General features: G+C 40.9%; 1 protein-coding gene across 1 annotated transcript in view; it reads left to right on the top strand.

Moving 5' to 3' along the window:
• The first annotated feature begins 4,425 nt into the window (after positions 1-4,425).
• Positions 4,426-17,343, top strand: part of THSD7B (thrombospondin type 1 domain containing 7B) — a 395,032-nt gene continuing 382,114 nt past the window's right edge. The window contains exon 1 of the mRNA XM_054070664.1: positions 4,426-4,561. The gene's annotated coding sequence lies outside the window, so the exon portion shown is untranslated. The remainder of the gene's footprint in view (positions 4,562-17,343) is intronic.

Raw genomic sequence — 17,343 nt, 5'->3', positions numbered from 1 at the left:
ATGATGGCTAGAGAGAGGCAGAGTTGGGTTACCATACGGTACCCATTATTCGGCTTCAGCTACTGATGACAGTCAGTGAGTGTAACTGCAGAAACATGCCCATGTCTGCCATGGAAATGAGCATTTGCTGTGGCAAGTTAAACAATGCCTTTTTTCCTTGCTCTAAGATGGATTTTTGTGGTTATTTCCAGAGATCAGGCAAAGGCTCTGATCTGTGACTGAGCACATCAAGCCAGTTGACTTCTCTTTTGATTGATTTTTGATATTTACAAATGCTGTGATACTGCAGATGGAATGTTATGAACTATATCATGATGGTTTGTCTGTCCAAATCTGAATGCAAGCACTATTTGATAAGGAAGGCATTAACTTAGATAAACAGATTTATAATGAAGTAAAAAAAGTCTTAAGAAAAAGTTTGGCTCTAACAAAATGGTCTTGCATCACTTGTCTTTGTCTCATAATTAGCAGCTCATCATTTCCTGACCTTGTAGAGAGTTTGTAGGAGACAGTTCCTGTGGTGCAAATAGGTCAAGACTCAGTCTGACATCATTGTTATTGATTTTTATAGGCATGAAATCCCAAGGAACTGATGTGTATAGTGATAATACTTTGTGCTGTTTGCTGTATGAAATATACGTAATTTTTTTCCTGAAGTGGAGCTGAATAAAGACTGTTTATTTTTCACACTCCTCAAATGAGGAGCACAGCGATTGACTGTAGCTATGAGGTGTACATATCCTACTGAAACAAATTATGGGAAAAGAATTGTATAATTCATTCACTGATGTAAGCTAAGTTCAAATAACACTGTCTCAATGCCTGACTGATATTGCTGTTTAGTAGATGTGACATTTAAAAGTTTAATCATGATCCTGCAGGATTCACTGGCTTGTTCTAAATTGTTGAATAAGAAATGGGGCATTTGGCATGCTTCCAGGCACACTGCTATCAGCTGCAAAGTAATATTTCTAGGTGCATCTATCAACCTTTTCGTCTATTGATCTCAAAATATTTTACTGAGTTAAGTAAGAATCATCACCCTTCCTATTAAAAAAAAAAAATATAAGAGAGAGATAGGAATGATGAAGCTTACCCAAGCCCTTTACAAAATCAGACTGTTTCTTGCAATCACATATGCAATGTCCAGCACTTTTGTGCATTAGAAGAGTCTTTCAGGGTCTGAGCTTTGAGGCTCATGTCTCCTCACAGTGAGACTTTATTCACTTTCAGAATACCAATTTTGTCTTGACAGCGTTGTAGGTGGTTGCACAAATGAAAACGTTATTCTGGATGTATCTCTTTCTCCCTGTTTTCAGATATTTCATTTGTTTGGGAACCTGAGCAGTAAATCATAGGTGAAAAAAAGAAAGAAAAAGTAAGTTATATGATGATGTGGTGGGTTGGCCCTGGCTGGATGCCAGGTACCCACCAAAATTCTCTGTCATTTCCCTCCTCAGCAGGATAGGGGAGAGGAAAGGTAATGAAAGGCTTGTGGGTGGAGATAAGGACAGGGAGATCACTCAGCAATTACCGTCATGGGCAAAACAGGCTCGACTTGGGGAAATGAGTTCATGAGAAAATAAAAACAAATCTTAAGACACAATCCTCCCACCCCTCCCTTCTTCCCAGGCTTAACTTTATTCCCAAGTTCTCTACTGCCTACCTCCAAACGGTGCAGAGAGACAGGGAATGGGGGCTGCAGTCAGTTCATCGCATGTTGTTTCTGCTGCTCCTTCTTCCTCAACGGAAGGACTCATCACACTCTTCCCTTGCTCCACAATGTGGTCCCTCCCACGGGAGACTGTTCTCCATGAACTTCTCCAGTGTGAGTCCTTCCCATGGGTTGCAGTTCTTCATAACTTCTCTTCATAAGTGCTTCCTGACAGCAAACCTGCTCCAGCATGGGCTCCTCTTCATGTATCCACTGGACCTGCCAGGAGCCTGATTCAGCACCGGCTTCCCAGGGGGTCACAGTCTCCTTCAGGCATTCATCTACTCTGTCATGGGGTCTTCTATCAGCTGCAGGTGGATATGTGCTCCTCTGTGGACCTCCATGGCTGTAGGAGGACAGCCTGCCTCACCATGGTGAATCTCTGCTCCGGCACCTGGAGCACCTCCTCCCACTCCTTCTGCACTGACCTTGATGTCTGCAGAGTTATTGCTCTCACATATTCTCATTCCTCTCCTCTGACCGCAGTTCTGCTGCAGTTTTTTTCCCTTCTTAACTATGTTATCCCAGCGGCGCTGCCACTGTTGCTGATGAGCTTTGCCTTGGCCAGCGGCGTGTCCGTCTTGGAGCCGGCTGGCATTGGCTCTGTTGGATGTGGAGGAAGCTTCCAGCAGCTTCTCACAGAATCCACCCCTATAGTACTGCCACTCCCACTACCAAACCTTGCCATGCAAACCCAGTACAGATGGCATCAAACAGATGTACCGAACAGGTAGAGAACAGGTTTCAAGTATTGAAGTGTCAGTGGAACTTTGCACAACGCTTTGACGACTTTTCCCAAAGAGGGAGAAACATGGAAATGTGTTCAAATGTTTTCTCTGTTTTCAATGGGCAAACAAAAATTTGAATTTACAGTTTTATTTGGTTTTTTTTCCCCAAGGTATTAAGAAAACGATACTATTGAGGGTAATTTAAACTACACTTGCATACTTTTAACAGAGGTTTACCTGAGACATTATAAGGACTGTTTTTGATGTGCAAAAGCATTGAGCCTATAGAAAGGGATTTCTTTTGTTGAATTCTTTGGGGGATTCTGAAAATTCGATTGTATATGATTCAAACTCGATTTTCTCTTCTTTTAAGAATAAGGCAAAAGAAAAAAAAAAACCCCACACATAGAAGAATAAATACAAATACAAATATCCTTTGGACCCTTGCTCACTGTTACACTAGGGAGCGAAATAGGTCTCGCTTTTATGTCCCTGTCAACCGCTAGCACTGTTTTGGAGAGTCGGGGAGGAAATTACTCCCTTGCAGTTACGATCTAATCTTTTAGGAAGTTGAGATGCTGACAGTTGGAGGAGCCTTTGCAGCAGTACCTTGGACATTTGATGCGGTGGCTACTGTCGAATTTTAGTTTCACCAGAAGAAAACAGCTGTACAATCTCTGGCCTCCTTTCGTCCCGGTGCCTCTGCCTGATGTGATTAAACTGTTTTAACAGTCTGTTTTAACCTGTGCTCTCTTAGGGATCATTAGTTGTACCCATGCTTGTTTTGGGGTTGGATACGCAATAGCAGCAGGCGTATTTTCATTTATGGCCTCGAGTGTCAATCTTGGTGCTGTGCCAGAGTTCTTACAGCTTTGTGAAAAAGGCAGATTGACACTCAGGAGAATTTGTCCACTGGGCTATTGTAAACTAGCATAATAAAACCATACGTAGGGAATGCTTAATCCCATTATTGTGCAGAGATTAAAAGTGACTTTAGCTTGCATGTCAGAGAGATGATGGATGAAAACTTCTTATTTATGCACTTGCTCCATAAACTCTATTAAGATGCAAGTCTAAGTAGAATTTAGTATGCTAATTTCAGAATAGACCACATCCATTACACAGGTGAATCTAACAAAATATGTGCCCTTAGCAGATTATACAATAGTTCTTTGTGAAAACAATGTTGAATATTTTAAAATATAGTCTGTACATATGTAGAGAATTGATATCTAAGAGAGAGAAATGCGTGTTCATTGTTTGCCTTCCGGACCCAACACGATTCCCACTCACCTGCCATTTTATTTCTCTGATCTCTGTTAACTCATTCAGCACTCACCTTCTATTGAAAGGTAAATTCAGGAAAGTTTTGCATCCCCTTTAATACCAAAGTTTTCATCTGCACTTCCTTTTCACACCCTGTTTTCTCCTCTGTTTCTTCCTTGTGTGAAAAATTGCTATTTGTGGCGACCTCTGTGAGCTGTTATGTCTGTTACTGGTACAGAGGAGGCTGAATACTACTGGTGCCCTCCGGCTAGTCAGGTACATGTCATAGTGCTGAGTTGAGCAGCTAGAGCTGTTGAGGACCTTTGTTCTGCTTCTCTCTAAAGCTCTTTGAGTAGCATTTTGCGACCCTCAGAGCTCAACCCCAGCTATATTCATATCTTAAATATTAATCAAAGTATCATGAAGAGGGGAAGAGGCAGTACCCTCAAAGCAGAGACACATCCAGGCAGAGAGCAATCGCCCATGGCTAGCCAGCGGGATGGCTCCCAGCAGCCCTCATCTTACCTGGTGTGGCAGGAGGTTGTCAGAGCTGTTCTGTGCTAGGAAGTGGAACTTAAAATCTTTGACCCTTTTCCATTTTTTTTAATTTCATCTTAACCTACCAGTTCGTATCTATTTTATCTTTCCTAGTGATTCAGTGGATGGTGCTGATTCTTGCAAGTGAGGAGGTTTCAGCCAAGGCATCCTGGTTACTTAAGGGACTGAAAAGCCCACCCGACCAGGCAGAGTGTGAGTCTGAACAAATGAACCTCGCACCCGGGTTTAACGAAGAATAGAAAACGCGCCTTCTTGTGCTTTGAAAATGCAGAAGCAGCACAGCTCAAAGAAACAGGTTAGATGCTCAGTAAAAGTGTATTGTCTTTCGTTTATACCATACTTCATGATTTATAGTGGTGTTTAATACTTGTTTAGATCGGAGAGAATTCTACTAATGCATCTTTTCTTACGTAGTATTAAGTTGATAAACAGAAGGTAAGTAACCAGACTGTACTGCAAGTCAGGCACAGACTTAAAACCTGAATTCTCATCTTCTTGCTGCTGCTTTGGTCCTGATCCCACTGGAACATGCTGCTTCCTTAAAAGATGTGTCTTTTATTCCAGAAATAAGTATATGAAAATAAAATAAGAACAATAAAAGGAAAGGTTTCCTCAGAGATAGAGCATATGAGTAGATGGAGTGCAGATACAGACAAAGCTAGAAAGTGTTGTTGTCATCACTGGTGCAGGGATCGCTCTAAAGTGTGCCTGGATGTTAATTCAGGGTTAAAACAGTTCATCTCTCCAGTCTGAATAAGCATGTTGAGATATTTTTTACTGTTTCTTCTAGAAATCAGCTTTGATTGGATTTTAGGAAATGGCTTCATTTTCCAATACTTTTTTTTTCGTATCAGACACTGCACCTTCTGCTGTCCTATACTTCTTTTAGGCACAGACGGTGCAAGAGCCATCAATTTCATATGTCTCGAGAGATAATGTATTAAGGGAACTGTGACATGTGTACTAGAAATACTGTATACCTGTAGGAAATACAGCCTTGTATTTATACATAACCTATTTCCATGAAGTTGTTGGCACTGAGAATTTCCATACTTCTGCACCTACCCAGCAACCTGCTATAAAGTTTCCGTGGTCAGTCATTCACTGCTTTGCACCTTATTTATGCATTGCACAGTTGATGTCAAATCAGACCTGGCACTTTGTTTATGCTGCACTTATTTTGCACGGATATGAATGACTGACAGCACTGCAATGCAGAAAGGAATGAGACCCCTCTTGCTAGTATGCATATGCTCTTCTGGCTTTTCTTAAGGAGTATAAAAATGCATATTCAAGTGTAAAAGTGCAGAAATTACTAGGAAAATAATTGTATTTTTATAAAAATTAGTGATGCTACTTGACTCTGAGCATGCGCAAACTAGAGAGATTAGCTGATGAAGTGTTACCAGAGCAGACGGTTTCTGAATGGATGGATAATTTCACAGACACGAGACTACTCTGAACTAGACGTAGGTGAAGTGCTTTCTTTGAAAGTGTGGTACAAATGTGAAGAAAAGGGAAAAAAGATTCAACTGAAAATATAGCGACTGAAAAACCCAGACTATTTTGCCACTTTACTTCCAAGGCTAGAGTAGGTCACTCTGTAGTGGTTTTTTATCTACGTCAGTCTGGATTAATTTGTAAAAAGATTACAGATTAATTTAGTAGAAAGTTGTAATTTTTTTGTTGTTTGAATCAGAGTGTTCTGTCCTGTGATACACCATAGGGCTCATTCGTGGAGAGCTTATGACACATGAATACTGTTTTGTAGGAGGACCAGATTTCTTAAGAAACTATAACGCTGAAATGTAAAGACTAAATAACACATTTCATGACAATAAATAGCTAAATTTAAAGATAAATGTTGGACTGTAGCATTTTCCAGCCAAGCATTCAATACTGGGAAGATAATGAAAACTGTGTTGCAAGTTAACGTACCTTTCCATTGTGGCAGTTGTAATTCAGATAGTGAAAAAATATAGGTGAATTCCTAGATTTAATAAAAGAAAGTTGTGTGTTTATCAATTCTTTCCTGCTCGTACTGAAAACAAAGAAGAAAGCTGTATCAGCTTCACCAGGACATGAAGCAGGGGCAAGCCAGGATTGAAGAGCTGGAAACCTCTCTGTCTGGTCACGGTCTGAGGACATCATAAGTCAGGGAATAGGAGGAAGAAATGAAGTAGCAATTCAAAGGGGGGCTCAGTCAGAAATTTGGCCAGAGACAGAAGCTGAGGGAGCCCATGCAGAGAAATAGGCATATTGTGTAGTATGTGTTCGTATTATGCTGTACAGACGTATGGATCAAACCCCCCAGGATGCAGACCACATCCTTTCCCGAGTGCTTCTTGAGACAAGTGGCAGCACAAGCTGTCGGATACACAGAAAAATGAATATACGTGCTGCGGGTATGCTGCAGTTTCCAAGTGTCAGTTGAGCACGTTATGGATATGACAAAGCAAGGCGTAGGGCTAGGATCAGGGTGGGCTGCAGCAGGATGCAGGAAAAAGAAATGAGGTGCTCAGGCCCTGTGCGTTTTGTAGCACCATCGGTGCAGAGCTAATTCAGTCAGTAGAGATCTCAGCTACTTATACATGTTGAAAAAACTTAAAAAGTAAAATAGAACACAAAGGAAGAGTTAAAGAGAGCCAGGTCACGGCACAGTTGGAAGCTGTTGGTTAACTATTTTGGGGAGCTGGAGCTGCTGACGCAATACGGAGAAAGTGTTTTCTCATTCAGCTTTCAACTCTATCAACTGCTTTAGTCAAATGGCTGTTTCAAAACTGATAAACCAACTGGAAGTTGAAAAAGAGGGAAATACTGTGTTCTTCCATTATAGGGGTAAACGTGAAATTGCTGAAATGGGTTCTACTAGTGTTAAAGCCTGAAAGAGACAGGAAGCATTTGATTGCAGGCTGATTACCTCAGTTGTGTTCAAATAGAGAGCCTGGGCTGCAAAAATGACGACAGTCTATTTTTACTGTAGTATCATCGAAATCGATCACTTTTCATGCATACCGAGTTGAAAGACAAGTCCCAGACATCACTGGACATAACCTTATTGATTTTCTTGATAATCAAAAAAGAAAAAAATCACAGGGGAAAATGAGAGACAAGATGAACTACAGACCTCTGACTGGCTGATCTCTCAGTTTCACCCGTACTTAAAACTTGTCTGCACATGAAAAGAAACCACGTATCTGTTCTTGTCCTTCTCCTCTGCTTTTAAAAATATTCATTCTCTGGATGTACGATCAAGCCAAAAAAAAGAGAAAAGATAATAATGGGAGACAAGAGTTGAAAACCAACATTTTTGTGAGTCTAGACTTTGGAAATAATTCGGATTTTGTCAGTAATTTAGGCAGGCAACTTCAGCCTCCCTTACACAAATCGACATTTTTAGGACAAAACTTCATTGCTCAGAAGTTCCTTGGTATTTTTCTCCCAAATTTAGTTTTATTTATCCAGAAAATGTAAAAGGATCATCTGAATGAATTCTGCTTTCACCAGGGTCTTCGGGAGTAGTGTGGTACTGGAATTATTTCCAAATGGTGTAAGTCTCTGGAGCATCCAGTCCTACCACGGCACATACAGTTAAGCAAAGGATGAAAAAGGCCTTTCCAGTTCATCAAAAGCCAGCCTGGCATCACAGAGATGTTTATTGTCATTTTCTGTGGATTTTGAATTATGTCAGTCTATTCTCTGTGGTTATCATATATAATAATGGAAGTAATAAGTCACTGTAAATAACTGTGCATTTCCAGACCATCCCAGGTGAAACAAACATCAGAAATATACTAATGTTAGCATTTAAAGTGAGATTTCCAGCTGCCTCCTCCACCTTGACATTGCTTTTACATGGGAAGCTATAGGACTGGAAACCTACACGTAGTAAGTAAATATTAAAGGGAAGAGAGGATGGAGGAAGGCAAACTTCCTTGAGCTGTTGTTTTAGCCTAGGGGTACGAAGCACTGCGTCCACTAACATCAACCACCTAAACAGAGAACTGTTATGTTTCATTCTCAGCTACAGGAATTTCAGTCAGAATAGTACAGGTTCCTTGAATTTAGGGCCCCTGGAGGCTAACTGGGAATTTAACTGGGGCTGTAGCTGTTTTCAGTTTTGCAAAGCAGAAGTTGCTCCAGGGATTGGTTCAAGATCTATGGAGGACTCAAAGCCAAGAGCGCCTTCCTTTTTCATTGAAGGAACTGGAAATCTCAAAAGCTTATAATTGGTAACTGAAATCACTGTGCTATCTCCCTCAGAATTACAGGCAAAAAATGAATTTTCTGATGTGGTTTATATGATGGTGCATTTTAGACATTCCCTCAAGAGATGTTCTTCCTTCAGACCAGACAGAATGTGAGTCTGAACAGATGACCTTTGCACCCAGACTTAACAATGAATAGATAATGCGCCTTCTCGTGCTTCGACAAGGCAGGAGGAGCACCGCTCAATGAAACAGGTTAGATGTTCAGTAAAAATGTATTATCTCTATTGCTTCAGCTACAATATGGAGGGCTGTCCTGAGAGAAACCTGGAGGTTTTCCTATGCAGATAACTTGAGTTTTCATCATAGACTCAATAAAATAATATTGAAAATGCTGGAGATCTCTCAGATTAAGTACCGTGTAATGTCTTAAGGTAGTCTTCAGGCTCTGCAGAGAATAGTGATGACATACAGAGTCTCCTCCTGAGAGACAGTTTAGACTCTGAGACATAACCAAAGACTTTTCTGCGAAACCTTGGGAAGAAATATTCTGAAGGGCAATACATTTATCACTATATTTACATTTTGTGTAATTTGGTTTCCTTGAGATTATACTTCATTTATAATACTGCCAGCACAGTTTTTGATGTTTTGTCCAGTTCTTGCCTCTTCGTATATTCTGTAATTGGAAAGTAGGACCAACAATGAGAAAATAATTGTTACATCAGTGCTTTTATCAGCCTTACAGTAGGGCTAATATAACAAATTACAGTTTATGGTATAGTATTGTTTATAAATTCATAGTAAATGAGAAGTCAGTCACAAGAGACTCCGCTAGTACCCTTCCTCCCTCAAAAAATCCCTGTTCGTAGAGGTTGGTGGAGGATTGATGCAGACCACCTGTACTTTTTGCTGAAACTTTAAAAGTAAAACTGAAATACTTCTTGCATCGTCCTCTGGAGTGATGAAAAGAGGGTGAAGACCTAGGAGGAGCTGTCTTTTCTACGTCGATGCTGAGTGATGCTGAGGGAGTGGGACAGCATTGTTATTGTCAGCGTGGATGGCACTGAGACACAGCCCAGGTGGGAAAGAAGGAAGAGGCAGACAGTGCCGGGCAGGAGAGGGGCTCTGTCTGCTGCTTGAGTCTCATGATGAAATCCCCTAGTTTCACAGTCTGTGTGAAAACAAATAGCCTTAAGAAGGCTTTTATCATTCACTTAAAATATATTTTTAAATCCTTTTATAATAAAAAGTTTGTCTGAGTGGAAAAACACTCTGTGTGAGAGGCAGATTGAGGAGGTGGTCAAACTGTCGCTGCACAAGGACGAGTCAGAGGCTTTGCAAGTGACCCCAGAGGGCTCCTGGTAGAGGTGGAATTGCTGCCATTGTGACGAACACATGCATTAAGAAAGCTCATGCAGGAAATGAAAATATAGAAATATGGGAGGTAATACCAGTGAAAGATGGCAATACCAGTCCTGAGAGAAACTGTTGACTTAATATGAGCCTGAATAGACACGAACTGTAAGTGCTCAGAACTGACACACAAGAAAAGGCAGATGTCTGCAGATACAGAGCCACAACTTACGGTTCTGGATAAAAGAAAGAGAATGAACAGGTTTAACAGGAAATACAGGAGAAAATGTGAACAGTCAAGTGTCAGTGAGGCAGTGTGGTATACAGGTACAGAGAGAGAAGGGGGCTCTGGGGGAGAATGACTTGGTTGTGGAGCTTCTGCTTTGGTTCTGTGGGGTAGAGGTTGATGGAGCGGGATGAAAAGGTCGGTGATGGAGAAAGAAACCGAGGAAGTAGCTATAGATGATACGGTTGCATTCAGAGGTACAGGAGAAAAGAGGTTAGCATTGGTCTGCAGAGAAAGAGACAGAGGATAGTGTAGAGAAGGAAGTCCGTTTAAATTTGTGCAAAGAGATGGAGAGGAGGGAGAAGCACAGCTGGAAGGAGCACTTGGGGAAGAAAGAAGGTATGAGAAGTGAGGTCCCAACATCCTGTATGAGGTCCCTCATGCTTTTGGAGCCATGAAAACAAACTGCAAAGGGACCTACTGTGAGACTGCCAAAGTTGTCTTGGTGGGAGGTACAGAAAGGGGGAAAAGGTAGTTAAGTTTGTAAGGACATGTACAAGGGACGAAAGAGGATGAAATCCTATAGAGGCAAGGACAAAAGTGAACAGACAATACGGCTCCACTGAATAGGTGAAAAATACTCACAGGATGAAATTCTGCATCAGTTAACTGTCTGATGGCACACTTTTTGTGGCACGGTAATAAACGTCTACTCTGCTCCTCTGTATTCCTGTGATTTCTATTGAGGAACCACAATGAAAGGCCTTTTATAAGTGACCAATTAGAGGACAAATAGAAACTAGTTTCCTAGTAGAAGTGCACTTGAACTGCGAGTTGAACAAAATGCTCTGAAAACTGTAAGATAATCTCTGGAGGTGGAGGCTGGCTAATGGAGATGGAACATTGCTGAGCAGCCTCTGCAGTGTGGGAAAATGCATGCAGGCACGTGCACGTGGCTCTCTCCAGCCATCCAGCTTCACTTATGCCTCACACTTCTTAGTTTCTACAGGCATAATTATTTTAAAATATATTTTTAAGCTAATGGAAAGGTTTTTAAAAATCTGTTGGGATTTGCAGACTTTAAAGAGAGGTTTCAAAGAAAGTAATTGGCTTTACCTTCGTTCAGACACTGAAGCTCAATTTTCAGTGCAGGAGAGCATTAAAAACAGCAAAGAAAAATGGCCTAAGTGCACATAGTTGTAACACATGCTGCATTTGTAGCATCCCCAACAGGATACAAAAACAATATAGCTCAGGCACTTTGCTAGCATGAAAGAGCATCATTCCTTTGGTATTAGTTTATAGCACATGGAGTCATCTCTCACTTGCAGGAAAAGTCACTGAAATAATTTATGTCACTATTAAACAGCTTCACTGCTGATCCATTGCAGCCTCAGCACATTAACTATATTTACCATCTAAGATACAGAAAGGAATCTGTCCTATCTGATGAGGAAGCAATAAAGTTTTAGTGAAATGGACGTAAATCAAAGTTTAAGTTTGCCTAGTAAAAATACATAAAGCTAAGTTTCACATCATGTTTTATGCATAGCACTTTTCTGCATTTATGAATAAAACCTGAATTTGTTGATAAATACTATTTCCGTATTGTTGATTATTTTGGTCTGTAGATTAAACGCTGTATACTTTCCATGGTGACCTAAAGAAAACTGCATTTTTTTGGCCCGTAATGTCTCCTTTGTTTTGCAGAAGATAGGAATCGCATTGAATGATAGAAGAGGGAGAGGAAAGGTCTGAACATGTAAAGCTGATTGGCATTTTCTTCCTGGAATCCTCTTGGTTTCAAGTGCAGTTTGACTCATAAACCTAGATTTCTGTTTTTCTTTTTGGAGCTTGTGGTTTCGCATCAAGCTGTCACTTGTGAAAGTGTTGCAGAGTATCTGTATACGTGACAGATTGGCCACAGGATGGGGTTTATTGCCTTCAGTCCTTTCCTGGAAGGTGATTTGGCTACTAAGAACATTTGTACGTGTAAGGTAATGACACTTTACATGGCAATAGGGAAACATACTCCATGGTTGTTCTGTCCTTGCTTAGTTCCCTTGAGATTCTCATTCACCCATTGCTTTTACCCAGACATTAACTGAAATACCATCTTCAAAGCTGGTGGATGGTGCTGTTGTACGACAGGTCAGATTTTTGAATGTAGGTCATTTCTGTAATGACAAACACCAGCAGGGCTTTGGAGGGAGCCAGCTTGGTTGCTGGGCATGCTCCAGTGTGGAGGGACAGTATTTTGAAGATGGATTGCAAAGCTGATGAGAGTGAAGAGCCGAGTGACTCTACAGAGCTGGAAGAAAGGGCCATAGGGATACTGAATTCAGAGGTGTCTACCTAAGGTCAAGAAAATTCTAAGTACTGAAGTACTAACCCCACCTGCAAATTCTGCTTTGCCTTGGAAGTTGAGAAGGCAACCTGCCAAGATTTTTTTCCCTGGAAAATTCAAGTCATGTTATTGACATTCAAGATCTACCAGCACCTGGCTGCCTCCTGAGATAACTCATAGGTTCATGCAGCATGCGTTCTTGGTTTCCAGTGTGGGTCTGAACTGCGCGCTGCAGGGTCTGTGGGGGTCAGCTGGCCTCATCTGGCAGGAAGAGCATCTCTCTGTGGACTTAAAAGCTTTATAAGGCTCACAAAATGAGGGCAGATGATAATTTGAGCATGCTGTTACATTTTTCCTTTTCCTTCTCATCATTATTATTACCAGAATCCTTTTTACTAACAAAACCACAGCTTATGAATCTCTCCAGCAGAAATAACCCTCAAGGTCTGCTGCAACTAGGCATGAGGAGATGTTACAAACAAACAAGCTCGTTTGCTTCTGTTAGTTTAAAACAGACTTTTATAGTTACTTTAATGTATCCTTTTTCTTTATATCTTGAAGGCTTCAAAAATTTCCCTGAGACATATCAGTAAGATGGGAGCTATGTTAAAGGAGTCAGCTATCAGCTATCTGAGCAAAAGGATGCTTTGGAACACATCAGTTTCTGTAGCATGTTTCATATGGACAAAGTTACCGTGCCCGGCAGGCTATCTCAACATGTCCAATGGCCTCTTTTAACAAATACATCTTTACACTTCCAAAAGTAAAGTAAGGTCATTGCTTGAATGAGTAATCTGACACTTGGAAAGAGATGCAGTGTGATAGGCCTACTGCTCTCCATACAGTGTGTGGAAAAAATAGTAATAAAACTAAAAGATAACAGAAGAAATAAGAAATAGCAAGTATCTCTTCCTAGGCACATCAATCCTGGCATCATCAACCCAGCCACAACTCAGATGGTGAGGGGAAAACAAAATGTCTCATCCTAGCACTGAAGATTACACACCATCAAAAAGATAAAATTACCTGAGACCCTTCCAGATCACCTAAAAGTTGGGGTTGTGTATATGCAGCACATTGAAAATCTGGCTCAATCTATCATCTTTGTAAGAAAGCAAATACTTGGTAGTTTTTGTATTTTAAACAGCTCTCAAGGTGCATGAAAATAAATAAATACGGTAACCTTAAAGTCTAAGCCCAGGAATGGAAATCTGGGCAGACTTCAGCCTTCATCATCAGCTTAGCTCTCTGGGTGTGACAGGCAATTTTCCTTTTTAATTTTCTCCAGCAGTAAGGAAGCTAATGGTACATCTTAAAAGATATGACCTTATCCTTGTAAGCTCCCTGAAGCTTGGCAGAAAATAGGATGGTCTCACTTTCTCTGAAAGGCTGGCTTGAAGGGAAAAATTTCCTTCTTACTTGCATCAATGGACTGAGGAATAGGAGGGAAAATTTGATTCTTGTATACAATTGTTATTTTCCTCCAGATTTGATCCCTGTGATGGTTTTTAGTGGTAGCATTTTATAAATTTTTAAATGATGGATGCTTCGTGTAGGTAAAGATGACTCTATTTGGCTAGAACAAATATGGTGTATGGCCTAATTTCTCAACAGCATACCTAGGTGCAGACTTTTCTTTCTCCTCACAGTCCTTTTAAAGTCAACAGAATAGTCTGCATTTGTAAAGTTATGGATTTGCTGGACTTCAATATGGCAAGGGTTTTGATGAAATAAAAAGTATGAATTGTAAACAGAGCTATTTCAGTGAGTAATCTGACAAAATACCATTAGTATTGCATTATCTGTCATAACTGTGTCAAGAGAAAACAGCAAATTCTTCCATTTTTGTTTCTGTAGGGTGCTGATCCAAATACAATCGCACTTCATTGGGAAACAATACGTAGAACAACATTAATTTTGTACACAGACACCTCCCCCTGCTGCCACGTTACTGTGTTTTTTAGGAAAGGCAGCCCTTTCCCCACTGATCTTTGGCAGTAGTTACTTCATTAATTTACTGTTTCATCTGCCATCAGAAAAAAATGTTTAGGCATCATTAAATTCCTCTTTTAAAATGTCATACAGGAACTCTATCAGAGCCTGAGTCATACGGCTGTGGTTACAGGATGAGTCTCTCTTCCTTTCACTGTTCAGATCTGTTGTTGAACTGCTTTTACTTCATTGTAGAGTTTCATTTTAAATGCGATGTTGCATCCTGTTATAATTCATGGAGCTAATGAACTCTGAGACCCTGATCTGTTCAAAGAGTACAATCTGGTAATTTGCAAATCTTTTTAACCGATTTCCAGTCTTGGGGCCAAATGCTGTGATGCTGTGTAAATCCAGCCGTAGATGGCAAGCGGGATAGGGGAGAGCAGGAGGCAGAGCGCTGCCATTCTGGCACGTGCTGCACTCCGGGTCCCTGGTGGGAAGCAGACACGGTTTAAACCTTCTGCCAAATGACTTGTCCAAATTCCCATTACTCTGTGGATCAGCAGAAAACTAAACCTGAGCATCACAAATGCCAAAATAATGATCTAATCACTGGACCATGTGTCCTCTGTTTAACTTGGCTTTAGAATTTGCACTCTGCTGACGCCAATAGGACAGTTCACACATCCAACTACTGTTATTACAGGTGTCTAAAGACTTGAGCACACATTGCTACACTGGTTTAAACTCATTTCACATTTCAAAGGTTTTCTTTGTGATCAAAGGGGCTAAAGAATTCTTTATAAATGAAAGCAGAGCTTTTTGGACAAAAATATATAGCCACCATGGAAAAGAAAAAGGCTAGGAGCGAGAGGGACTGGCAATCAACCCAAAGAAGGCTTTTTTTCTAGTCTGACTGCAATGCTAAGAATTTGTTGGGAAAAGGAATATCTTCCCATTCTCTAGGTGTGTTTAACCAGGAAGATTTTGAAATTCAGCTGCAGCTGAAATGTAACTGAAAGCACTTCTAATGGCTTTAAAGAATGTGGGTGTTTTTTCTTCAGAAGAGAAGCCTGCTTCAAACAAGCCATTTGAAGAACTATTTCTTTGTGCTGTTATGCCATCATTATTTGCAGCTACAGAACCAAAGACCAACATTTCACTTTCTGTCAAGATGACTATGTGTGTTTACATGAATTAGACCACTTACACATAGCTTAGTCGTTAAATTTGATTATGGCAACTCCATCATAGCGTCATAACCAAATATGTCTTTTTGCAGGGACTTAACAGAAATGAAACCTCACTAAAACGATGTGAACATAAACCTGGTGTGGACAATTTGAACTGATGGAACAAATGGTGAGGACACAGCCAAAGTCATGCCCATGATGTTCTGTGCAGTCTTGGAGTGACCCTTAGTGTTGTTTATGCACTTTACTCAATTATTCCCTACTGCAAAAGACAGAGGGGGTGCAGAAAGCAGGGACTAGAAGCCAGGATGTTGCTCTCCAGCCTAAATCCCTTTACTTTTGGGCTACTGAGCAAATTCCTTGTCTGGCCCTGAGTATCTGTGGCACAGTAACTCAGTTGCAAGAGCAGAGGCGCAGCATGGCCGTGTTTGAGAGCTGTAGGCCTGCGATACCAGGGATTATTCCTTCCCCTCTTTGAGAGTATCATCCAAACAGGTCAAGAGCTGGCAGTGGCCACCTTCTCCTTCTCTAACCCTGCCTATGAGAAGCTGGCCTTCATGGTCACCATGGTACATATCAGGAGGAGACGGCCTCTGTTTCTCCTAGACAGGGTTGGTCTTGAGCAATAGATGACTACCAGCATTTAGAGTGAGTTTGGAGCTTCCTTGTCTGCACAGTCAGGGGAAGAGCTATTAGTTTGTTTCCCATGTTCTTGCACAATTTGTAGGCTTATATTTTCTGAAATGCACTGCATTTCCTTCATCCAAGGGCAAAATCTATGCAGTTTGCCTGGTCTGGCTTTATGTGTGTGACTATTTCCAGTTTGTGTGCTGTCAACATCCTCCCCAGGTATCTGGAGCTAAGGTAGCCCTCCAGCAAACTATGGCCCATACCTCGTTATCTGAAGAGCTCTCACAAATCCTGGCAACTGTTTTCGTGACTAGTATCAAGATGGCCTGTAAAGATACCAGGCACAGAAGAAGAGAAGATTCAGAGTTGTCAGAAGAGAGGTTTGTTTATTTACTTTAATTGTTGCAATGGAGGTTCTGGGTCATTAGTCACAATTCAGGAAGATTTCAGCTAAGGTCACTTAGCTCAGCTGGAGAGAGCAGCTCAAGCTGTTTCCCTCGGCATGTGGCTGGTACAGATGCAGATGTTCTTTTGGGTGACTTAAACTAATGTTTGTTCTGTCTCCTTCAAAGCTTTATAGTTCTTAAGTGTCTGAAGTGAGTGAGTGTTCTGGTGCAGATCCTTGATTTATGGCATCTAGGGGTCATGGTTTGAAGCATGGCTCTATGTTAGCTTCAGAAACACAAGTAAGAGATCTCCTGGAGATATTATTTCATCAGGAAAATAATAATTGACTGGACCTATCAACACTCCTTTGCTCTCTGGCTGCTACTCTGACGATTTACTGATCATATAGCATGTTAAAGCTAATTTCTGACTTGAGTGATATATTGATAGGGATATCCCAGCAGCTTTGAAGTTTAGAAGAGTGTTGATTTATAGAGGCAGTGCTGTTTACCTTTAGAAAGGGAGCAACTACATTGCAACAAGAGGAGCTCTCAGAAGGCAGGGTCAGTGGTTGTCACTCATTCCCCAGAGTCCCATTATTTGTGCCTTCATCCAATAGCTTAGGCCAAATGTTTTCAGATGTTTTATGCTCCAGGAAATTCCTGCTATTTTGGGAACAAAAGCAAGTTCAGATGAGTCTCTAGGTTCATATTTGCAGTGCTCCTAGTATGAGAATCCTCTACCCCAGGCTGTCCTGTGCAAGTATTTGTGAAAAATGTGACTATCCAAGTACTATTG

This window comes from Cuculus canorus, chromosome 6 (assembly GCF_017976375.1).
Source record: "Cuculus canorus isolate bCucCan1 chromosome 6, bCucCan1.pri, whole genome shotgun sequence".
NCBI lineage: Eukaryota > Metazoa > Chordata > Aves > Cuculiformes > Cuculidae > Cuculus > Cuculus canorus.
The sequence above is the reverse complement of the archived record's forward strand: the minus strand, read 5'-3'. Positions and strand labels throughout refer to the sequence as shown.